The sequence below is a fragment of the Apodemus sylvaticus genome, chromosome 3, assembly GCF_947179515.1.
Source record: "Apodemus sylvaticus chromosome 3, mApoSyl1.1, whole genome shotgun sequence".
In the NCBI taxonomy this organism is placed as follows: domain Eukaryota; kingdom Metazoa; phylum Chordata; class Mammalia; order Rodentia; family Muridae; genus Apodemus; species Apodemus sylvaticus.
This window is the reverse complement of record NC_067474.1, coordinates 84,531,307-84,558,006: the sequence shown is the minus strand read 5'-3', so window position 1 is coordinate 84,558,006 and position 26,700 is coordinate 84,531,307.

Here is a 26,700-nt window from a genome sequence, read left to right as displayed (position 1 = left end):
GAGCACTTGGAGTAGCCCAAGGGCCAAGGTCTGAGGCAGGAGCAGATCTGGTATGTCCAAGTAGCAAACAGAGTCAGGGTGTCTGCCACAAAACATAACCGAAGCAAAAGAGAAGATGCTGGAGAGGACAGTTGACTCTTTGTGCAATCCCTGTGGCCCTGTAAAGCTTTGAAAGTTCCTCTGCATGGATGGGGGCTAGATGTCTTTCTATTGATGCTGGATTAAAAATGGAATGAGACACTATCAGGCTAAGAGAGGTAACAGTAATCCTGGCAGTTGATAAAGGATGATTAAACCAGAAAAGAAACAAAAATGGGGGCCAGAATTTGCTGGATGCTAGAATGTTTGGAATGCAAAGCTCATAGGATTTGCAATATGAAGACTGTAGCACTTGAGCGGTGTCAAGTCACATTAATTGACCTATGTGCTTATACCTACCATCACAGCCATTTGATTGTGATGTATTTTTGTATTTTTGTGCAGGGTTTTGTTTTGTTTTTTGTTTTGTTTTTGTTTTGTGTATTCCTAGCTGGCCAATAGCTAGTTATATAGATCAAGCTAGCCTCAAACTCAGAGATCTGCTTCCCTCTGCCCCTCCAGTTCTAGGAGCAAAGGAATATGACACCACACTCCAGCCACCAAAGTCATTTAAACAATGAGGTACTAATGTAGGGTTTTTGGGTCTTTTTGCAATTAATTGATATGTTTTAAAGAAAATTTGAAAATGACTATTTGAAAAAAATAACTTCGACAATAAACTTCAGTCCATCGGATGTGCACAAATACCATGGAGTTGCACCCTCTGACTGTGCTACTGATGTTCATATTCATAGACCTCATTCACTCTTACTTCCACAAATATCCTGCAATTAACTTCTTTCCTTAGATTAACCTTAATGTCCCAACTAATCTGCTAAGATGTAAAGGTCTCCTTTCAATTAATTTGTTAAAAAAAAAAAGTGATTAAAATTTGTCTTAGTCAGGGTTTCTATTCTTGCACAAACATCATGACCAAGGAGCAAGTTGGGAAGGAAAGGGTTTATTCAGGTTACACTTCCACATTGTTGTTCATCACCAAAAAAAGTCAGGACTGGAACTCAAGCAGGTCAGGAAGCAGTAGCTGATGCAGATACCATGGAGGAATGTTTCTTACTGGTTTGCTTTCCCTGGCTTGCTCAGCTTGCTTTCTTATAGAGTCAAGACATGGCACCACCCACAATGGGCCCTCCCCCTTGATCACTAATTGAGAAAATGCCTTATAGCTGGATTTCATAAAGGCATTTCCTCAACTGAAGCTCTTTTCTCTGTGATAATTCCAGCTTGTGTCAAGTTGACACACAAAACCAGCCAGTGCAAAGTCTAAAACATTTCAGATCCACTAACACCTCCATGAAGAATACCAATTGTTCCCCAATGATCTCTGAGGTCTGCTGACACCAAAACCAGATTCTGCTTCCCTAAACATCTTTTCTACCATTTAATTGAAGGCAGCTGCTGGGGCTGACTTGTATTACCTTGTTTACCTCTTTAGTGAGTGGAACTTTCTGGACAAGGAAAGTTGTTTCTACACTTGTCTTGTTACCAAGTCATCCCCTAAATCACAAACTTCCAGAAAAATCCTACAAATTGGAATGGTTTTTGAGATTTCCCCAGGCATAGATGTCTGGAAAATGAATGGGATGAGTCAGAAATATTTAACCAGAGAGAGAACAGTAATCTCACAGGTCCTTATGATCCATACATTTGGCTGAAAAAGCTTGTCAATAGAAACACGGCTTTCTTTACACCAGTCTGTTCACCAACAGTTCCTGAACTTCTTCTGCCATCTCTTCTCCCAAGTAATTAATTGAAACCTACACCCCACAAATGTTATTTGAACTTTGTATGTTTGTTGCCCGTGTTTTCCCCATGTTATATTTTAGTTGTCTCTCACATATCAGTCATGGCACAGAAACTGATCTCTTACAATGGGTCTTCTTCTTCTCCTTCTTCTCCTTCTCCTTCTCCTTGGACTCCTTCTCTTCCTTGTTCTCATTCTCCTTTTCTTCTTCTTCCTCTTCCTCTTCTTCTTATTCCTCTTCATTTTCACCTTCATCTTTATCTTTCTTCTCCTTTCTTCTCCTCTTCTTTCACCTCCTCCTCTTCCCCATTCTTCCCTCCATCCACTCCTCTCCCCTGTTGGTGTCTCTACTCCCTCTGTCTTTATGTCTCTTTTACTCTCTCTGTCCATGGCACCAACAAAAATCTTAAACAATGACAAGTATACAATAGCTGAAATGTTACAACAGTTATCTGTTGCAGTGACTATCTACTGGACCAAAACATGTTGCTATTAATTATTATCATCAAAATAAAAGCATGTAATTAAGTTCTTGAAGAGAATTCAAATCCCTTATGAATATCTGCCAAATTTCAAGTATCTTTAGGCTCTAATTTAGAAAATATGAATGAAGAGAAACAGGTTGCCGCTTTAATGCAAAAAAGAAGAAAGGCCAAGTAAAACTCCTACTCCTTAAAGTGGGGAAAGTGACACACTCCTGTAATACCAGCATTCAGAATGGGAAAACATGAGGATCAGAAGTTCAAGGTCATCCTCAGCTTCACAGGAAGTTGGAGAACATCCTGGGATGTATGTGATACTGTCTCAAAAGGAGAAAGAAAAGAGGCAGTGGGATGGAGAAGAGAGGGGGTAGGGGGAAAGATAGAGAGTTATAACATTTATTGTAAGTGGGCCAATAATCTTTATCTCATAACCCTACTACCAAGAATAAATAAAATCACAGGGATTTTGCCTATGAGATTATCCTTACAGCTAGTTTGAAAATGACTTTGCTGAGCATCCTGAAAATAAGGAGGGAAGTTATATCCTGACACCAAGTGAAGAGTGTAGAGTTCTGTTACAGGCAGCAAGAATAGACAGACAAGCACCGGCTGTATAAGCACTAAGGTGTACTTTAATATAACTTGAAAATCTAGTGTGCACTTCTGAATTTAAAATACATAATTGCTCTATTTTTAAATCAAGGCCAGACTATGCCCTCATTTGTATAAACAAGAAGTTTATAAGCAGACTAAGTTGGGGTTTGTTTTAATATAGCCTCATTTCCTGATTGTGGTCATGTATGAATGAAAGTATCTCTGCTGCCACCAGTCACTTAATTTGAAATGCAAAACTTTAGAACCTCAAATATGCATTACAAATAGAGAAAGCTGAGTGTCCAACCCATACAACCAAAGCCAGAACAAGCTGACTGAAAATAATACAGCTGAGAAATCTAGAAATGAACTAGGGAGAACCTTGGAAAATTTTCTGTATTCAGGAAGATCAAAAATTCCAGGCCAACTTTGGATATATAGAACTTCAGAAAATAAAACCAAACAAGGAACATGTAATGTCACTAATTGCTCTTGGTTTTCTGTCAAGACTAGTCTTACTTTGTCCATGAAATAATTATAAAGATAACTGTGGGAGAAATATAAAAGGCTGGCCTTTGTGTCCTGTAATTTTTATTCCTACCCAGCCATTTTGTAATTTTCACTTCTCACTTCCAGTCTCATAGTCTATACTTAAGCATTGGGTTCCACAAACTACAAGCCACAAATTTTTAGCCATGCATTAACAGCAAAAACTGGGCTTCTGCCCAAACAGCTAGAGTTGAGAGCTCTTACATAACACAATGCCACTGTGCTGAGTGAATGAACAGTGTTCTTCCAGGCCCAGCAAGTTCCTTGTGCCTAGAGGATTTTGAACACTCCACACACCATCATCTAACATGCAAGGCAGAATAGGAATGGCCTGTCCCTGAGGACAAAGGCCAAAAGCAGCACAGCTGTCCAGGCAAATCAGCAGAGGCGATACTTGGAGGGGAGGAAGTGGACATCTCTGCTCACATCTATCTGGAGGGGAGGAGGAGTAGACAGAGAAGAAGGAGAAGGAAGAAGGGAAGAGAAAGGAGTAGGAGGAAAGAAGAAAGAAGAAGGAAGATGCAGTGAACCCTGTGCAAACAATACAGAAAAGCCGTCAGTATACCACTTTCTCTGTCTCTCCATTCCTTTGCAGAGAAGCAACGAGTACTGATCATAACACAAATCACCCTGACATATAGAGTACAGTAAATAGACACATTTGTGTCATCCGAGATGTCTTAATTCTAAAACTGCCAAAGTGTTCTTTAGATTTAAACAAATTCAGTAGCAAAAATTTGTGGATTTCTGCTTTCTCATATATAATCTTGTCGGAAGCAAACTAAGGCTGTTCTTTATAATTTCAATTTTAATTAAGAGCAAACTTGATCTCATCACATATTACACATCATGTATATGTACGTGTGAGTATTTATGTTCATATATGTTTGTCAGTGATAATCACTGTTTTGTTTGACCACAACCTGTTCTTCCTATCACGGAAGAAACTGTCTTCTTGAAAATGATCTTTGTGATTCATGATGTGTGATGGTGAATTTCATTGTCAATTTAAAAAATTTATAATCGCTATGGAGACACGTCTCTGGGGTGTCTTTGAAGTTGTTCCCAGAATGGCTTGGCTGTGGAGGAAGGACCCACTGAGAATGTGGATGGCACCAATCTGTAGGCTGGAGTTGTCATGCATGTGCTATGTCAGAAACACAGACACGTTTGTGTCTTTTCAGATACCTGAATTCCCAGAATACCAATGTGTTCTCTAGTGCAACAAGTTCAGTGGAAAACTTTCTCATCTTTTTTTTGCTTTCTTTGACAATCCTGCCTGAGGAAAACCAAGATTGTTGGTTTTGTTTTTCTTCTAATTTTAATTAAGAATCAACTTCAGATAACACATTATACATCACACAGCAACTCTGTGTGTCGGTGTGGGGGTGGAGTGTTTTTACAAAATCACTGCAAAGGGTTCAAGAGACAAGAAGTTTCTAAGAGGCCTGAGAACCAAAGCTAGGGAACTGAGGACATGAGAGTATCCATACTGATGAGATAAGGATCAGAAACTGAGCCTCAGGGAAGAATAGGGAAGTAGGTCTGAGAGCAACGCTTCAGGGCGGAGTCCAGTTGTGGAGGCAAAAGGGCATAACCAGGTCCTGACATGGGAAAAACATGATGAATTAAAAACCAGTCCATATGGGTCAGCAAGAGCAGATAGCAGCTGAGGAGGCTACATCAACAGCCAGGACAAATCCAGGATGAAGCCCTAGGGAAAGTTGACTTTTCTCTGGCTAGTACTCTTTGATGTACACACCACTCATCAGATGGTAGATTGGCAGGGACCATGACCATTGTGGTGTTTAGTTACTTCTATATGGAGTCCGGGTGAGGCCAATACACACTTTCTTTGATATCATGTGTCAAATAAATTCTTGGGGCTGGTTTGTCAAGTAAAATTTTAATATGGGAGCTGCATACATGACTCAGAGGTTAAGAACATTTCTTGCTCTTTCAGAGGACATAAATTGGATCCCTACATGCACATGGTAGCTCCCAATCCCCTGTAATTCCAGTTCCAGGAGATCCAATGCCCTCTTCTCACCACTGCATCCAGCAGGCACATGAATGCTATGCAGACTCACATTTAGGGAGTGTGCCATGAGCTTAGACAGTCTCACTCTACCACAGTAAATTTAGAGAGTGGCATTCTTTTTATTCTCAGTAACAATCAATTAGTCTGTGTTTGGGGGAGAATACTGAACAGGAGGCACCATTCTCTTGTTCAACCTAGAGCTACATCATCCTCCATCATTGATCCTCAGTCAAAAACTCCTTGCAAAATTGAGGTTGAAATTTCTTGGGGCGAGGGGCAAAAGGCAATCTGTCAAACCACTCTTGAACACAACAGAGAGTAACTTAGAGGAGGGTAAAATAACTTGTATCAGCAAGGGTCCAGAACTGAAGAAACCGGAGAAAGTGACTGAATACCAGGATTCATTTCTCCCTGTGTCCTGGCTGAGGACACAGTGTGATGAGCCACCTCACACTTCTGCCATCAACTATTCCTCAAACAGTGAGCCAGAAAATAATTCTGAAATTTTTTTGTCAGCTTCTCACATTAATTTGTTTTGGGGAGACATGGACAAATGTTTATATACACATGATAGCATTCATATGAAAGAACAAACCAAGAATTACAGAAAAGTCCAATTTAACTAACCAGAAATTTTTATTCAGCTTACTTATAGACCCTAGACCAGCAAAAATTCCTGCCCTATTATGGATGACTCCAAGATGCATGAGGGAATCCCCTCTCAGCCTTCCACTCTAGAACTGGCAAAATCACTTGTGTCTGGGGAAGAGGAGATGGAGCTATTAATGACTACAATCCCAGATGAGGATCCTATGACCTAACTCTCTCTCTCTCTCTCTCTCTCTCTCTCTCTCTCTCTCTCTCTCTCTCTCTTCTCCTCCTCATCCTCCTCCTCCTCCTCTACCAAGAAGTATCAATGGCTCCATCACCATTACCATAGACCTAGCTACCTCTATATTGTTCTTTCAGATGTTCACCATGGCTGTTGACCAAGGTAGTCTTTACCAAGATGGCAGTCATGTTATTCATGGAGATAAAGCCATATTACAGCACAGGGATTTTCCCACAGAAATTAGAAAAGTCAATAATATCAAGAGAGCTGAGGAAGGAGCTTATGCTGGTTTGCTTCCTATTTCTGTTATGAATACCATTATCGGAGGCAGCCTGTACAGGTGAGACTGGCCCTACAGATAAGAGGATCCTGTCTAGAGGCCTCTGGCAGGAGCCTTCCTGTTTCCACCTCCAGATCGGGATCATCCCCTGACACAGAGTGCCAGCTCCAAGTGCCTCAGGAAGCCAGCTATACACAAAGCTGCACAGAGGAGACAGCTTTCACAGCCTGCATTCAGAGTTGATGGGGGCCACAGAACTACATACCCAAATACAAGTACAAGAGAGTGGGTCTCAGCCACAATCTTTGGTCCTGTGACTGTGTAACAGATTGGTAGGCAGGGATCACCAGAGTAGAGGATCGCTTGGGACACACCCCACCAGGACTCCGCCTGCACCTAGGAACTCAGCGGCACCACAGCAATTTGGGGAAAGCAGGTCACCCAGGATTGCTGAGAAGGCCTGCAGGCACACAGGAGGGCAAGCACCAGCCAGTGACAGGAGAACCAACCAACACCAGAGATAACCAGATGGCAAAAGGCAAACATAGGAACTTTGCTAACAGTTATCAAGGCAATATGGCACCATCCAAACCCAATTCTTGCATAACAGAAAGTCCTGGATTTCCCAAAACACAAGGAAAACAAGATTTGGATTTAAAATCACAGTTAATTATGTTGATGGAGGTCTTCAAGAAGGACATAAATAACTCCCTTAAAGAAATACAGTAGAATACAGGGAGAAATACTTGAAGAACTAAGGGAAAACACAACAAAACAGGTGAAGGAATTGAACAAAGCCATCCAGGATCTAAAAATAGAGGTAAAAATAATAATGAAATTACAAAGGGAAACAACTCAAGACATAGAAAACCTAGGAAAGAAGTCAGGAGTCATGGAAGCAAGCATCAACAGAATACAAGAGATACAAGAGAGAATCTCAGATGCAGAAGATACCATAGAAAGCATTGATACAATAGTCAAAGAAAATGAAAAATGCTCCTTACCCAAAACATCCAGGAAATCCAGGACAAAATGAGAAGACCAAACCTAAGGATTATAGGCATAGAAGAGAGTGAAGATTTCCAACTTAAGGGCCAGTAAATGTCTTCAACAAAAGTATAGAAGAAAACTTCCCTAACCTAAAGAAAGAGATGCCCATGAACATATAAGAAGCCCGCAGAACTCCAAATAGATTTGACCAGAAAAGAAATTCATCCCATCACATAATAATTAAAACACCAAGTGTACTAAACAAAGAAAGGATATTAAAAGCAGTAAGAGAAAAAGATCAAGTAGCATATAAAGGTAGGCCTATCAGAATTACACCTAACTTCTCACCAGAGACTATGAAAGCCAAAAGAACCTGGGCTGATATCATGCAGACCCTAAGGGAACACATATGCCAACACAGACTATTATATCCAGCAAATCTCTCAATTACCATAAATGGAGAAACTAAGGTATTTCATGACAAAAACAAATTTACACAGTATCTTTCCACAAATCCAGCCCTTCAAAGAATAATAAATGGAAAACACCAACAAAAGGAGGGAAACTACACATTAGAAAAAGCAAGAAATTAATCTTCTTTCAACAAACCCAAAAGAAGGTAACTACGCAAACATAAAAATTACATCAAAAATAGCAGGAAGCAACAATCACTATTCCTTAATATCTCTTAACATCAATGGACACAATTCCCCAATAAATACACAAAGACTGGATTCATAAGCAAGACCCAACATTTTGCTACATACAGGAAACGCATCTCATTAACAAAGACAATACTACCTTAGAGTAAAAGGCTGGGAAACAGTTTTCCAAGCAACTGGTTCCAGGAAACAAACTGGAGTAGCCATTCTAATATGTAATAAAATAGACTTTTAACTAAAAGTCATCAAAAAAGACACAGAAGGACACGTTATATTCCTCAAAGGAAAATCTACCAGGAAGAACTCTCAATTTTGAACATCTATGCCCAAATACAAGGGCACCCTCATTCATAAAGGAAACTTTACTAAAGCTTAAAGCACACATCACACCCCACACAATAATTGTGGGTGACTTCAACACCCCACTCTCATCAATGGACAGATCAGAGAAACACAAACTAAACAGAGACACAGTGAAACTAACAGAAGTTTTGGACCAAATTGATTTAATAGATATCTATAGACCATTTCATCCTAAATCAAAAGAATATACCTTCTTCTCAACACCTCATGGTACCTTCTCCAAAATCTACCATTTAATTGGTCACAAAACAGACCTCAACAGATATAAGAAGATCAAACTAATTCTATGTGTTCTATCAGATCACTATAGAGTAAGGGTGGTCTTCAATAGTAATAAAAACAACATAAAGCCCACATACACATGGAAGATGAGCAATGTTCTACTCAATGATACCGTGGTCAAGGAAGAAATAAGGAAAGAAATCAAAATCTTTTTAGAATTTAATGAAAATGAAGGCACAACATTTCCAAATTTATGGGACACAATGAAAGCAGTCCTAAGAGGAAAACTCAAAGCTCTGAATCCCTCCAAAAAGAAGCTGGAGAGAGCATACACTAGCAGCTTAACAGAAGACCTGAAATCTTTAGAACAGAAAGAAGCTAATACACCCAAGAAGAGTAGAACGCAGGAAATCATCAAACTCAGGGCTGAAATCAACTAAGTTGAAACAAAAAGAACTATACCGAGAATCAACAAAACCAGGAGCTGGGTCTTTGAGAAAATCAACAAGATAGATAAACCTTTAGCCAGACTAACCAGAGAGCACAGAGGCAGTATCCAAATTAACAAAATAAGAAATGAAAAGGAAGAAATAGCAACAGAAACTGAAGAAATTCAAAATATTATCATATCTTACTACAAAAGCCTATAGTCAACAAAACTGGAAAATCTGGAGGAAATGGACAATTTCCTAGACAGATACCAACTACCAAAATTTAATCAGGATCAGATATACCATCTAAAAGATCCCATAACCCCTAAAGAAATAGAAGTGGTCATTGACAGTCTCCCAACCAAAAAAAGTACAGGACCATCAAACCTTCAAAGGAGACCTAATACCAATACTCTTTAAACTATTCCACAAAATAGAAACAGAAGGAACACTACCCAACTCGTTCTATGAAGCCACAATTTGGCAGATATCAAAACCACACAAATATTCAACAAAAAAGAGAACCTTAGACCAATTTCCCTTATGAATATCAATGCAAATATAGTCAATAAAATTCTTGCCAACCAAATCCAAGAACCCATCAAATAATCGTTCACCATAACCAAGTAGGCATCATCCCAGGGATGCAGGGATGGTTCAATATATGGAAATCAATCAATGTAATCCATTACATAAACAAACTCAAAGAAAAAAACCATATGGCCATTTCATTAGATGCTGAAAAAGAATTTGATAAAATTCAGCATCCTTTCATGTTAAAGGTCTTGGAAAGAACAGGAATTCAATGCCCATACCTAAACATAATAAATGCAATGTACAGCAAACCAGTAGCCAACATCAAACTAAATGGAGAGAAACTTGAAGCAATCTCACTAAAATCGGGGACTACAAAAGGCTGCCCTCTCTCTCCACATTTATTCAATATAGTACTTGAAGTTCTAGCTAGAGCAATTAGACAACAAAAGGAGGTCAAAGGGATACAAATTGGAAAGGAAGAAGTCAAATTATCACTATCTGCAGATTATATGATAGTATACTTAAGTGACCCAAAAAATTCCACCAGAGAACTCCTTCAGCTGATAAACAACCTCAGCAAAGTGGCCAGATATAAAATTAACTCAAGCAAATCAGTATCCTTCCTATATTCAAAGAATAAATTGGCTGAGAAAGAGATTAGTGAAATAACACACTTCACAATAGCCACAAACAATATAAAGTATCTTGGGATGACTCTAACCAAATAAGTGAAAAATCTGTATGACAGCAACTTCAAGTCTTTGAAGAAAGAAATCGAAGAAGACCTTAGAAGATGGAAAAATCTTCCATGCTCTTGGATTGGCAGGATTAATATAGTAAAAATGGCCAACTTGCCAAATGCAATATACAGATTCAATGCAATCCCCATCAAAATCCCAACTCAGTTCTTCATAGAGGTAAAAAGAGCAATTCTCAAATTCATCAGGAATAACAAAAAACCCAAGATAGCTAAAACTATCCTCAGCAGTAAAAGAACTTCTAGGGTACTCACTATCCCTGATCTCAAGCAGTACTACAGAGGAATTGTAGCATAGTATTGGTACAGTGACAGGCAAGTAGATCAATGGAATAGAATTGAAGACCGGGAAATGAACCCACATACCTATGGTCACTTGATCTTTGACAAAGAAGTTGAAAACATCCAGTGGAAAAAAAGATAGCCTTTTCAACAAATGGTGCTGGCTCAACTGGAGGTCAGCATGAGGAATAATGCGAATTGATCCATTCTTATCTCCTTGTACTAAGCTCAACTCCAAGTGGATCAAGGACCTCCACATAAAACCAGATACACTGAAAATAATAGAAAAAGAAACTGGGGAAGACCCTTGAGGACATGGGCACAGGGGAAAATTTCCTGGACAAAACACAAATAGCTTATGCTCTAAGATAAAGAATTGGCAAATGGGACCTCCTAAAATTACTGAGTTTCTGTAAAGCAAAGGACATTGTCAAAAGAACAAAAAGGCAACCAACAAATTGGGAAAAGATCTTTACCAACACTACATCAAACAGAGGGCTTATATCTAAGATATACAAAGAACTCAAGAAGGTAGACTCCAGAGAGTCAAATAACCCCATTAAAAAAATGGGGCACAAAGCTAAACAAAGAATTTTTCCCTGAGGAATATTGAATGGTAGAGAAGCACCTAAAGAAATGTTCAATATCCTTAGTCATCAGGGAAATGCAAATCAAAACAACCATGACATTTCACCTCATACCAGTCAAAATGGCTAATATCAAAAACGCAGGAGAAAACAGGTGCTGGCAAGGATGTGGAGAAAGAGGAACCATCCTCCACTGCTGGTGGGGTTGCAAGCTGGTACAACCACTCTGGAAATCCATCTGGTGGGTCTTCAGAAAACTGGGCATGAAACTACCAGAGGACCCTGCTATACCACTCATGGGCATATATCCAGAGGATTCCCCAGCATGTAATAAGGATACATGTTCCACTATGTTCACAGTAGCCCTATTTATAATAGCCACAAGATGGAAAGAACCTAGATGTCCATCAATGGAGGAATGGATACAGAAAATGTGGTATATATATACAATGGAGTACTCTTCAGCCATTAAAAACAATGAATTCATGAAATCCTTAGACAAATGGATTGAACTGGAGAATATCATCCTAAGTGAGGTAACCCAATCACAAAAGAACACTCATGGTGTGCATTCACTGATAAGTGGATATTACCCTAGAAACTTGGAATACCCAAGACACAATTCACATATCCAGTAAAGCCCAAGATGAAGGAAGGAGAGGCCCCTGGTCCTGGAAAGGCTCAGTGCAGTAGTGTAGGGGAATACCAGGACAGGGGAGCAGGAAGGGGTGGATTGGGGAACAGGGGAGGAAAGAAGGCTTATGGGACTTTTGGTGAGGGGGCATCCAGGAAAGGGGAAATCATTTGAAATGTAAATAAAGAATATATCGAATAAAAAAATGAATACCATTACCAAAATCAACTTGGGGGAGGAAAGGGTTTCTTTCAACTTACACTCCAAGGAAAGTGAGGGCAGATTTTTCAAAGCCTGAACCTAGAGTTGAGGCAGGAACTGAAGCAGAGGCCACAGAAGAATGGTGCTTTATAGTGTGGTCTCTGTGGCTTGCTTATCCTGCTTTCTCATACAACCCAGGACCACTTGCCTAAAGGTAGCAGCATCTACGATGGACTGATTCTTCCCCAATCAATCATTAATCAAGAAAATGCCCCTATAGACTTTCCTACAGGCCAATCTGAAGGAGAAATTTTCTCATTTGGAGATGTCTCTTCCCAGATGAGCTTATCTTGTGTCAAATTGACAAAAACTTAATCAGCATGTAGGTTAATGGGTATGCTGTGTTTGGGGTGGAAGATGAGAAAACTCACTTCAAATTAAGAAACTTTAAATTGGAAGCTTTATTTTCTGTGCACTCAGGAAGACAGCCAGTTCAGGATCTGAACAGCATCCCCAAATGGAGATTGTACATTATTAATGGATGGGAACACAAAGTGAGGGGGGACTGGGGGAAGCTACAATGTGATTGTATTTTGACTCTGGGTTAAGCAAGGGAGTACTCATTAGAGACTGGGCTGTGTCCAGGACACCTTGCTTCAAGGTCTTTAATTTATTCTCCTACATATTAGGGCCAGAGGTCAGAGTGATTAGGAGACAAAGGAACAAGTCAGCCGTATGTAGTTAATTAAGGCATAACAGTTAATTGATTATGTATTTTTATAACTTATGCACCTTGGTTACATTAAGCACGTTACCTTAATGTAAGTTGTTGCTCCCTGTATTCCCTCTCTTACCCCTCTCTTCCATTACCCTCACAGTTCTCCTGATCCACTCTCTCCCCTTTCTCCCCATTACTATATATTGTATTTCTTCTTCCTTAGGAGATTCTCTTCACCTTCATTGTCCCTGACTCTATAAGCACTCTCTGTGACCATTCTGATCACAGAACGCCTATTGAAGGATTAAAAGCTAGCATCCATATATAAAAGAAAACATGTAATATTTACCTTTTGAGGTATGGGTTCCTCAGGATAATTTTTCAAACTCTATCAATTTGCCTGCAAATCTTGTAATTTCATCTTGTTTAACAGCTAGATAACACCCCATTGTGCCAATGTACCACATTTTCATTGTCTCTTCATCAGTTGCTGGGCATCTAGGCTGTTTCCATCGTCTTATTATTGTAAACAAAGCAACAATAAACACGGATGAACAAGCCTCTCAGTAGGTAGTAGGGTGCAGAGTCCTTTGGGTATATACCCAAGTCTTATAGCTAGATTATGAGCTAGATATATTCGCATCTACCACGGTGAGGAACTGCCACTCAGTTTTCCATAGTGGCTGTATAAATTTGCATTTCTACCAGCAATGTAGACATGTTGCCCTTTCCTCACATTTTCACTAGCATGAACTGTCACTTATTTTATTGATTTTGGCCATTGTGACTGGTATAAAATGAAATCTTACAGTAGTGCTTATTTCAATTTTCCTAATGGTTAAAGATAGAAAATATTTCTTTATAAGTGTTTCTCTGTCATTTTTTTTACATCTTTTGAGAGCAGTCAGTTTAGTTCTTTAACTCATTTTTTAAAATTAATCATTTCATTCATTTACATCTCAAATGATAGCCTCCTTCCTGGTTACCCCTCCACAAACCACACTCTCCCACATCTGCTCTCCCCCCCCCAAGCCCTCCCCTTTACCTCTATTAGGATGCTCCTCCATCCACCCACCCACTCCTGCCCCACAGCTCTGGCATCCCATTATGCTGCAGCATCAAACCTCCATAGCACCAAGGGCCTCCCCTTCCATTGATGTCAGACCATTTTCTCATTCAGCATTGAGTTGTTCAGTGTGCATAAGTTTATATGTTTTGAGTCTGTTGATTCTGTTGTTGATATCTGTCATTAATCCTAGTGATCAAGTAAGATGCATGAGTTATTTCAGTGTTCCTATACTTGCTAAAACTTGTGTCTGAAACTGGCCATTTTTAGAGAAAGTTTCGTGATCTGCTAAGAAGATAGTGTGTTCTGTTGGATGAAATCTTCTAGTAATACCTACTGAGTTCATTTGACTTATGATGTTATTTAACTGCAGCATTTCTCTGTTTGGTTTTTATCTGAATGACCATTCTACTGGTAAGAGGTGGTTATGAAAGTCACTAACTCTAGTTATGTTAGGATCAATGAGTGATTTTACCTACTAGTTTGCTTTAGAAACTTGAGAATGCTTATTTTTGGTGTATAAATGTTTAGAATTTCAATATCCTTTTGTTGTAGATTTCCTTTAGAGACTATGTAGTATTCTTTCCTATCTCTGCTGATTAGTTTGCCTTGAAGTCTATTTTGTCAGATACTGTAATTGCTATACTTGCTTGATTTTTTGAACCGTTTTCTTAGAATAACTTTTCCCATCCTTTTACTTTTAGGTGATATATATTCTGGATGGTGATATGTTTTTGTGGGATGCAGCAGAAAAACAAAAAGATGATCCTTTTTTATTCAAGTTTATAAGTCTGCATTTTTATTGAGTAATTAAGGGCATTAGTATCAATTGTTATCATTGAGCAAAGTTTATTAATTCCTGTTATTTTGTCGTTGAAGGGGGGTATTCCCTGTCTTTTGAATTGCTGATCTAGAATGATTTTTTTTTATTTGTGTCATCTTGAGTGTAGTTAACCCATTTAGCCAGAGTTATTTTCTCCTAATGCCTTCTGTAGAGCTAGATTGGAGATAGATAGCTTAACTTTGGCTTTATTGTGGATTTTTTTTCTCCATTCATTGTGATTGATGGATTTCATGAGTATGAAAGCCTGGACTGGCATCTGTGATCTCTGGATTTCAGAATCTCCTATGAGAAGTTGGGTATCATTTTTAATGAGTCTTTTATTATATACTATTTCATCCTTTCCCCTTACAGCCTTTAATACCTCTTCTTTAGTCTGTACATTTAGTGTTTTGTTTCTTATGTATCATGGAGAGTTTCTTTTCTGGTCCTGTCTATTTGGTGTTCCATATGCTTCTTGATAAGCAAGCACTTCTTTAGGTTAAGGAAATTGTCCTCTATGATATTGTTGAAAATATTTTCTGTGACATTAACAATGTTTTTTTTTCCATTTCCTCCATTGTTGTTATTTATATATTTGGCCTTCTCATAATGTCTCAAGTTTCTTGTATGTTTTGGGCCTAGAATTTTTTAGATTAAGTATTTCTTTGATTTATGTGTCCACTTCTTCTACTTTGACTTCAGTGTGTATGAGTCTCTCTTTTATATCTCTATTGGTCAGGTTTTTGCTGAACCTTTTAAATTTTTATTTCCAGTTTTACCTCAGTTTGAATTTTCTTAAGTGATTCCATTTCTACTTTCATGTTTTGAACAGTTTTCACTAATTATTTACATTGTGTGTTTGTGTTCTTACAAACTACATAAAGGGATTTATTTATATCATTAAGGTCCTTGAACATAATCATAATTGATATTTTGAAGTCCTTGTCTTTTACTTCAAGTATATTATATTTTTCAAAACCTACTATAGTAGGATTACTAGGTTCTGGTGAAAACATATTGTCTTCACTGTTAATGATTGTGGTATTGCCCTGATATCCACGTATCTGGAGTTACAGTGATTATGATGATTCTAGGTGTTGGTATTTGGTCATGTTTATATAGTTGTGTATTCTATTCTTTGTATTTTGTTGCCCCTCTAGATGTTAGAAAAGTGTCATGAGTAATGATTCCCTTGTAGAGAGTACTTTTACAGAGGTTGGGAGAAAAGACTGAAAGGAACTTTCAGAAAGTACTGAGAGACATTTATCCACATCAAATGGCTGGATCCACAGGGACTTGGGGATTTTGTGGTGAAGGACCTGCTGTGTTGAAGGCAGACAGAATATGTATAGAAAGACAAGAATGCAAGGGTTAGGGGAAACCTGAAGCTGCATGAAGAGGGTGAGCTTCCAGTGAATGGAGTGAGAAGAGGTTACTACAGGGCTGACAGTGAGAATCTAGAGATTCTAATGGAGGGCTAGAAACTTTGAAATTTTATGAGGTTCTATTTGTCAATTCTTGATCTTAGAGCCTACGCTATTGGTGATCTGTTCAGAAACTTTCCCCTTTACTGATGTCTTCAAGGGTCTTCCCCAGTTTCTTTTCTATTAGCTTCAGAATGTCTGGCTTTATGTGGAGGTCCTTGATCCATTTGGAGTTGAGCTTAGTACAAGGAGACAAGGATGGATCAATTTGCATTCTTCTGCATGCTGACCTCCAGTTGAACCAGCACCATTTGTTGAAAAGGCTATGTTTTTAACCATTGGATGTTTTCAGCCCCTTTGTCGAGGATCAAGTGGCCATAGGGGTGTGGGTTCATTTCTGGATCTTCAATCCTGTTCCATTGATCTGCCTGCCTGTCACTGTACCAATACCATGCAGTTTTTAATACTATTGCTCTGTAGTATTGCTTGAGGTCAGGGATACTGATTCCCCCAGAATAGCTTTTGTTGTTGAGAATAGTTTTAGCTATCCTGGGTTTTTTGTTATTCCAGATGAATTTGAGAATTGCTCTTTCTAACTATATGAAGAATTGAGTTGGGATTTTGATGGGTATTGCGTTGAATCTGTATATTGCTTTTGGCAAAATGGCCATTTTAACTCTATTAATCCTGCTGATCCATGAGCATGGGAGGTTTTTCCATTTTTTTGAGGTCTTCTTCCATTTCCTTCTTCAGAGTCTTGAAGTTCTTGTCATACAGATCTTTCACATGTTTGGTAAGAGTCACCCCAAGATACTTTATACTGTTTGTGGCTATTGTCATTTCCCTAATTTCTTTCTCAGCCTGCTTATCCTTTTAGTATAGGAAGGCTACTTATTTGTTTGACTTCATTTTATAACCTGCCACTTTGCTGAAGTTGTTTATCAGCTGTAGGAGTTCTCTAGTGGAATTTTTTGGGTCACTATCATATCATCTGCAAATAATGATAGTTTGACTTCTTCCTTTCCAATTTGTATCCCTTTGACCTCCTTATGTTGTTTAATTGCCCGAGCTAGTACCTCAAGTACAACATTGAAAAGATAAGGAGGAAGGGGCAGCCCTGTCTAGTCCCTGATTTTAGTGGGATTGCTTCAAGTTTTTCTCCATTTGTTTGATGTTGGCTACTGGTTTGCTGTATATTGCTTTTACTATGTTTAGGTATGGGCCTTGAATTCCTGTTCTTTCCAAGACTTTAAGTATGAAAGGATGCTGAATTTTGTCAAATGCTTTTTCAGCATCCAATGAAATGACCATGTGGTTTTTTTCTTTGAGTTTGTTTATGTAGAGGATTGCATAGATGGATTTCTGTATATTGAACCAACCCTGCATCCCTGGGATAAAGCCTACTTGATCATGGTGGATGATCATTTTTATGTGTTCTTGGATTCGGTTGAGGAGGGTAGTGTGACTCACATACCTGAAGGTGCCTAAATCCCAGCATGGTGTGGTTACTGTGCTCCCACATTGGAAGTGTTTCAGGCAACTGACACAAAAGAATGCAGATGTGTTAGAAGGGAACACTGAGAGGGTACATGGGAAGGAGATAAGGTAAACACCAAGGTTCAGCAGAGTCCCTGGGCAAGGAACGTAGCCTGGTTCTGCTTTTATTTCATTTCATTATTAAATTTCTGACTGGGACTGGTAAGGGTAATTCAGTTGTAGTGTGGATGCTTAAATAGATAAATTTCTGGTTATTTTAATTTCTCATGGATCGACTTTCAACCTTAATGTTAGTTAAAATATCCTAATATTCCCCTTTAAAATTCTTCTTTTATTTGAAAATATGTGGAATTTGTGAAATGTAATGATCCTAAATAATAAAGTACTAGAATGGCTATTGTCTCTTTTCTCAAAGAATATCATAAAAATGCAGTACAAATCTGACATGAGGTGGTAATTCTCAATTACAACTATTTTCACTAATGATGATTAGTGGCTTACCCCAAATTTAGCCTTAAGCTCTAGTCTGGTATCAAAGCAGAAAAAAAATACTTCTTGATATCCACATTGTTGGGATTTTACAGTGATGAAAGGAATTGCTGCAGGAGATAGTTGAAAAGAAAGAGTGAGGATTTTCAAAGGCATCGTCTTTCTTTCATTTGTGTTTTATTCTGTCTTTGTCAACCCTTAGCTTCTGAACTTTTTTGCTCCACAGGCAATGCAGCTGGGAAGACCACGGGTGGTCTTTTCCTCACTCCATGGAGATGACTCACTCCTGGTGACTGCCCCTGACTAAACAGCCCAAGGCTGGAAGAAATCAAAGGAGTTATTTTTACAAGAGGGTTTTTCTTTCCTTTGCTGTACAGAGACATTATGGGACTAGCTAGCTAGAAACTGGGATGACTAAAAGCACTATAGCAAGAAAATACAGTGACCCAAGACCCTTTTGCGTATCTGTTCTCTGTTTCAGTATGCCCTACCCCCACAGCTGAGCTTTCCTCTACATGGCAACAGAAACATCAGCAACTACCTGTCTAAGAATTTCCTGGAATCTCTTTAAGGGTGACAAAGTTAGAATATACAAAGAGTTTGTTAGTTGATTGAATATTGAATTTTTAAATAAAGAATAAAATGACATTTCCCACCATGTTAGTGATGGAGAAATGTGGCTGGGGGGGTGGGGGTTGGACAGACAGCCTAATAAATAGAGACTTGATCAGCTGAGCAACACCCTGTCTGGGCCCTCTTCTTAAACAACACAGAATGGGTCTGGGTTGTATAGAGCTAGCTGGCTTTGGAAGGACACAACCTCTACCCCTTGTTCTGTTTTATGTGTAGAAAATCCTTAATTTAAAGGAGAAACTGGAGGCTCTGTGAGTAAGAGCACATACTGGCCTTACAAAACACTGAAAGGCCCACAGTCACCTGCTCCATAGGATGGGATTCCCTCTTCTGGTCTCTGTAAACACCCGTTTCTCCCCCTACAAAGAGAGATGCTCATACTCAAACTCCTATGCATCAGTTCAAATACAAATAAATCTTCTTTTTCTAAAGAAAGTCTTAAATCATCATAAATATACATACTTACATTTTCTATATGTAGACTTCTCAATGCTTCCCTATGGACAAAGTATAAAATCATGACAATTAAGTCATTATTCCCATGTCTGTTTTCACCTATCAGCACTACCAGGAAGATGAACCTGTTGTTAGCTAGATGTAATCTGTAGATTTGATTTTCTTTTGAAACCATGTGGTCTTTAACTAGTATATTCATTAACAATAGCAGAAGGAAAGGACCAGAAATGAGTCCTTTCATAAATGTGTTTGTTCTTCCATGTTTTAGCCAGAAGGATTACAAAAGAAAGAAACTTTATTTAAGGTCACATATGCTAGGTTATGTTTCATTACATAACTGGGTTAATCAAGAGAGGACTTTTATAGTTCTATTTAATTACTTTGTTGAGTAAGAAATCCTGTGAAAGGATTTTATTTCTAGAGCTGTGTGCAGTTATACTGTTTGTTACTTGCCTTCCCCCCCCCCCTTTGATCAGCAGTCACACAGCACTTGTGCACAGGATCTTATGGACTTGTTTTGCAAATAGGCTTTCATGTATGTTAACAGCAATTTCTATTAGAGACAATAATATCCGGCCACTTAGTGTGAGTAGTGAAATCAGATTATATTTGGGAACTCTTGCAATAGAATTAAGAGACTTCCTTAATTCAAGCATGATCTCACACACCCTTGAATCCTAATTTGTGGGAAGCTAAAGCAGGAAGATCAAGAGTTCATGGGCACAGGCTAGGGAAATGAATCTGTGGGGAAGGATATGTGCAATACAATAATGAAGATGTGAGCTCAAATATGCTGAACTCATGTTTTAAAGGCCATGTGTTCACAGTCACCTATGTAACTCCTGTCTCAGAGGTGTGGAGATGGAAAGATTACTGCAGCTTGCTGGCTGACAGCATAGCTTTAAGGTCAAGTGAGAGATCCTATCTTAAGGGAACCGAGAAGAGAGTTACAGAGCAGAACACCTGACCACTTCCTAAGAGCACTGTGCATATAGATATGTATGTGCACACACATATATCTAAAAATAAAAATAATTTTAATTAATCTTTAACAAAAAATAGAGTTCAAGTCCACCTTAGACTACAAAGTAATAACCTATCTCAAGAATGAAAGAGAGAGAGAAAGAGAGAAGACGCAATGGAGAAGGAGAGAAGGACTTAATTTTGAATGTCACACCAGGATTTGGTTTCCCCTAGGAAACAACTCTGGCATTCTAAGAGGACATTTCCAGAGGAGATTGATGAATGGAAAAACATTTATCCAAGAAGTGTATTACACCTTCCATCAGAAGGCTAAGATAAAAGAAAAAGAGAAACAAGTTGTGCCCTTTACTTCTAGATCCAGTGTTTCAAGTCACTATTGTGGTTAACATCACAATATTGTGTTAACTTCAGGTTAACATCAACCTGAAGCTTCTTCGTCTTCTAATCTGTATCTGTTAGAAAAGCATATTCTTGGTCAGCAGAAGAAAGCAAAAGCAACTAGACAAGGAAATAAATAAATAAATAAATAAATAAATAAATAAATAAATAAATAAAAACTTTAAAAGGTATTTTAGAACCGAAACTAGTCTAGTAAACAGTAGCACATTTGGCCAAAATGGTCTCTGTCTCTTATCTTTAATGCAAGGGGAAACTTGGCTGTCACTCACTAGCAGAGGCTCCAGCTCACATTCTATTCCTGATTGGCTAACTTGGAACAGCAGGAAAGAAATGAGCCTCTCTCGATCAACAAGTTCCAAGATGAATATGGCCTTTGCATAAACAAAAGTTTTAGATCATCAGGAAAATTAAAAGATTTACATGAGCTATACAGAGAAACCCTGTCTCAAAAAGAAACAAAGGAAGTAAAATAAAATAAAAAAGATTTACATAAAAGCTTCACAGGCATGGGGAGGACTGTGTAATGATGGCCCTTGATGGGCTAGTCACCTTTGATTAAAAAAAAAAAAAGGTAAAGAAAAGAAAAAGAAAGAAAAAAGAAAAAAAGAAAAAAAGCATAGGTTGGGATGAAGCAGCTTTGTGGACTGAAAAGCTCCTTGGATACAGATAGCCTCTGTTGGACTGCCCAGTCCCTATCATATAAACCAATCTAAGTAAACCCTTTAAGACACAAACAAAATGCTCTATAGAGGCATAACTAGCATGTTTTATAAAACAAGGTATGGTGTGGCAGGAGGGGGTACCTTAGTAAGTCCACGCCATGCCATCCCCTTGAAGTACCAGCCATATAACAGGTATAGTATAAAATGAAGTTTAATTTGGGGCATGAATGGGGGATTGAGAAGGGAGTAGAGGCAGAGAAAGAGAGAGACTGAGAAGGACAAAGAGAGAGGGGGAGAGAAAGAAGAGAAGAGGCAGTCTGGGAACATGTGGCGAGACAGAGAGGGGGAGAAGGGAAATAACAGAGAGGGAGAGAGAGAGAAAGTCCAGAGAAAGAAAGGCCAGAAAGAGGAAGAGAGTATGGCCCTTTTAAAGCAAGCCAGCCTTGTACCTGGCTGTTAACACATAACTGCTGGTCAAAGCCTAGAAGAAATGCTAACAATAACTAATACAGATTTTGATATCAAGAGTCATTCCAGCATTTCAGGACAAGTGAAGATTTGATAAACTGAATGAATTGCTTTAATGAGCTTGGTTATGTGTAGAGCTGGGCTAACTTAACTAAATCTACCACTGCTGAGGACTCTTCAGTTATCATGGAAAGTACTTATTGCATATAATGTTTGTGAGCATTTCCATAAAACTGAAGAATATAACAGTGCTGGCCAACTGCTTCCAGTGTTTCTGGATAAAATAATGAAGAAAATGGATGTCTCTGAGATGCAGGTTTCCAACTCCACATGTGTATAATCACTCTAAAGTCTAAGTGTGTTCTGGGAGATATTATTTTCTCCTACAGCCATAAGACTGAAGTTGCAGAAACCAGTACAAGCTGTCATCGTGTATATAACATAAGCTTAGGTTCCAGGTATGAAGTGTGTCTGCAGATAAAGGGGGAACACTGAGTGGAGAGGAGTGGAACTCTGGAATTTGATCCATAGGTATGTGAAAAGAGCCTCACAAGACTGAGAACTGTGAACTCTTAAGGTTCCCAGGGACGTGTTCTCTCTGAGGAGGCACCCTTCACTATTGGTAGATACAAATATGTGGCAGACTTGGAGGCCATTTGAGAGGGACTCTCCCTTATGATGCATTTGGAGTCCAACTCAAATATATCTAGTAAAACATCAAATTTAGAAAAGGAACGTTAATAATTTCCTCTTCTTTCTTTGTTTTTAAAGTCATTTTTTAAAGATTTATTTATTTATATATTATATGTCAGTACAGTGTAGCTGTCCTCAGACACTTATTCTTCCCTCCCTGGACCTACTTTCTCTGGCCCAAAGATTTATTTATTTATTAAATACATTGTATTATTATACATTATATTGTATATGTATATTATTAATATACAGTGTATATTAGTACACTGTAGCTGTCTTCAGCCACTTTTTCTTTTCTCCCTGGCCCCGTTTGTTGTGGCCCAAAGATTTATTTTTTTTTTATTATATGTAAGTACACTGTAGCTGTCTTCAGACACTCCAGAAGAGGGCATCAGATCTCCTTATGGGTGGCTGTGATCCACCGTGTGGTTGCTGGAATTTGAACTCAGGACCGTCAGAAGAGCAGTCAGTGCTCTTAACCACTAAGCCGTCTCTCCAGCCCTAAGATTTAAAATACTATATGAGAAAAAGGAGAGTGGAGGTATCAGAACTTCACTGAAGCAGAGAAGCAGAGGAAAGAAAAACCTTCTTCCAGTCAAAAGAAAGAAATTTGAATTCTACCTTTAATCTTGGGTAGAGACATGACATTCTAAACTACCCAAAACATCATGTGCTATTGCCTCTTAAGAGAATCCCACTGGGACTATCAATCACCTTACCAGGAAACTACTGTTTCCGGAAACACTGACAAACCAGAGGGAAATTGGAGGAATAATCATACCCTTAATGGGATAATTTCCTTAGATTACCCAAGAACCCCTCTCTCCATGCAGCTGTTTATGGATTTTCACTACAAAGTTTGTACACATTTATGAGTTCTAGTTTTTAAAGACATACTTTGTTCCTTCCCCATTTCTATCTCTTCTTTTGATATTGGCCAAAATCCTAAGCTAGTTTGCTCTGGTATTGTTTGGCCTACTCACCCTTTGAAGACTTCCTGCTCCACCAAGCATTTGGAAACCTCTATTACTGAGCCTGCCTGCTTTCTTGTGCCTTAACTTATAAACAGTTTTCCTCTCTTCCTCTTTTCTATTTTTCTCCTCCCAGCAGCTGATGAGATTTACAGTTTGCCTACCCTATTGTTTTTTTTTTAATCAAACTCTAATAAGTTGGTCATTGAATGACAAGAAGAAAAAAGAAAGGAAAAATTTAACATGACTGCTCCTAGGTATGATGAAGAAAGTTTATTATAGATATGTGGGAGAACATAGCTACAGGCTACACATTTTGGAGAGTCCAGAATGGCCATGACCCTGAGCCATGTGGGGAGAAAGGAAGGGAAAGGAAGAGAGGGGACCCAGATACAGCAGCCAAGAGGTCAAAGGTATAAAAGGAGCAAAAGAGAAGAGAGATGGGTAACCAAAATGCCTGGATTATATAGGAAAGAGTATCTAGGGAAAGAGTAGCCCAGCCCCTGGGTTGAAAAATTTAGAGTTGGGAGTAAGGTATGCCAGCCATATCCTGTCATAGGTAGGGATCAAGGGGTGCTAGGCGAACCTGGAGGCCAGGTCCACTTTAATGTGCTAAACAGTTTGAAACGTAATAGTCACTAAGTCTTTATAATTATTTGTAAATTCTTTTATTATTGAGACTAAAAGCACATTAAAGAACCATCCAGTAGTATTAGTTTTTGTGGCAGGTGCAACACCAGCCCTGTTCCCTGATATGGTGTTCTTTCAACCCTCTCCTGAAGAAACTAATCCTAAATCATCTGTGGTAAAAGACATGACATTTCATAAAAGAGGTACCACACAAGACAATGCTGATGCTTATGAGGAACCAATCGTTTTTGTCTCCAGATTTATAATGAGACTCAAAGTCTCACTAAGCTCCAAGTTAAAGACCTACAGAGCAAACTATGAGAATATTAAAGAAAGCCTTGATCTAAAGTGGAACAAAGAGGGTGGTAGCTTCAGAGCAAGACCTCACCCAGCTAAACTTCTATTCTGTGGAAATGAAAGGTCTAAGGAATTTTGTGTTCCTATAAAGCAATAACAAAGGAAAGTTTCTGTGATTCAAGATGACCAGCCTCCATCCCAAGTGGGCAGTTTAAATGTAGCAGTATTTTCTACATAGTTATGGCTTTAGAGTCATGACGGATACATGTGTAAATGTGTTATGAACATTTCTTCCATGGTTAAGGAGAACTTCTGGGGACAGGCATGTGCCAGGATAAGAGAGTCCCTACCCTGAGATGCACATAGGACACTGAGTAAAGCTGTAAAAGTCAAGCCTGGATTGAAATAGAGAACAGAGATGCTGGAGATGCCAGAGCCACGGGATATCTGCCAGGAAAAGCTGCATATATATATAGTAGAACCAGCCTAAGAAATAGAAAGCATGTTGCAGATGGCAAAGCTTAAAAGAGTGGGAGATGGGAAGGACTGCATAGCCTTCTGATATCACACATAAAGTTAAATGATGTGGAGTGTTCTTGCTTTAGTAAATATTTTCCTCCCTATGCCCACAGTCCTCCCTTTTGAAATAATAATGTATTATCATATGCCATTGTATGTCAGAAGTGTGTAATTTTCTTATTGATTTTCCAGTGGTTACAACTAAGAGATTGCCTTGAGTCCCATAAGACTTGGGACTTTTGAACTGTTTTATTAGTGAAAGATTATGGGGACTTTTCAGGTTGGTTATAAAATAGCTATATCCTATAAAGGCCAGGGAATGGAATGTGGTGGTTTGAATGAGAATAGATCCTGAAGATATATTTGTTTGAACACTTAGTCCCTAGTTGTAAGAACTGTTGGTGAAGACTTATTTTTTTCTATATTCTTTGTTTGCATTCCAAATGATTTCTCTTTTCCCGGTTCCTCCCTCTGCATAAGTCCCATAACCCCTTTTCCCTCTGCTCATTCCCCAATCAACCCCCTCCCACTTCTCTGTCCTGGTAATCCCCTACATTGCTGCATCAAGCCTTTCCAGGACCAGAGCCCTCTCCTTCCTTCTTCTTGGGAATCATTTAATATGTGAATTGTGTCTTGGGTATCCAGAACTTCTGGGCTAATATGCGGAATGGAGTCACTAGTAAAGACTTATAAGGTGTGGCCTTGTTGGAGGATGTTTGTGACTGGAGAAGGATTTTGAGGTTTCAAAAAACTGACACAATTCCCTGTCTTTTCTCTCTTTGCCTTGTGGTTGTGGATTCAGATGTGAGGTCCCAGTTGTTCCTTCACTCCACTGTCATGGCCTCCAGCCTTCTGAAACCATATACCTAGTTAAGCACTTTCATTTTTAAGATGCTATTAATCTTAGGGGTTGTGGTCAAGAATAAGACCACTGCCATAATCTAAAGCCAAGTTAGAAGCAAGCTTTAATTAAATACTGGCCAGGTAGAAGGGCTCTGGCCAGGTCCATCTCTGAGTTACAAAAAAAAAAAAAAAAGGCCATGAGCCATGAGTCACATCTGCAGGGGCTTAAAAAAGCAAAACTCATAATTCACCACTTTCCCATCAGGTCCAATCAGGGGCAAGCATGCATCCTCATGTGTTTTCTACCTATGTCCCTCCCACCTCCCACCAATCAGGGGGAACTGTACATCCTGACATATTTCCTGCTGACATACCTCTCAGCCATATATGATTAAGGATATCACAGGAAGATGAGTCAAACAAACAAAGGTCAAACAGGAACTTATTCTTAACTGTTTTAACTACAAACAGAACCCTTAACCTGAAAGATATATATTTTCTTGTTTTGATCAATAGGCATGTAATCAACACAGGATTCTTAGAAATTTCTGGAATTCTGCTATGGCCTTTTTCAAATTCCTTCTAGTCTATATATATATATATATATATATATATATATATATATATATATATATATACACACACACACACATATTAGATAGATAACAAATAGACTGATAAATTGATTGCTTGATAAATATACTATGTAATGCAATATGTAGTCTAAGAGTTAATATTAAATGTTATAAATTTGCCTTAACTTGTAATTACAAAAACCTAGAGCACTTAAAATATTACCAATAATATTGCTGTACTTTATGAATCAACTGTTATTCACAAATTC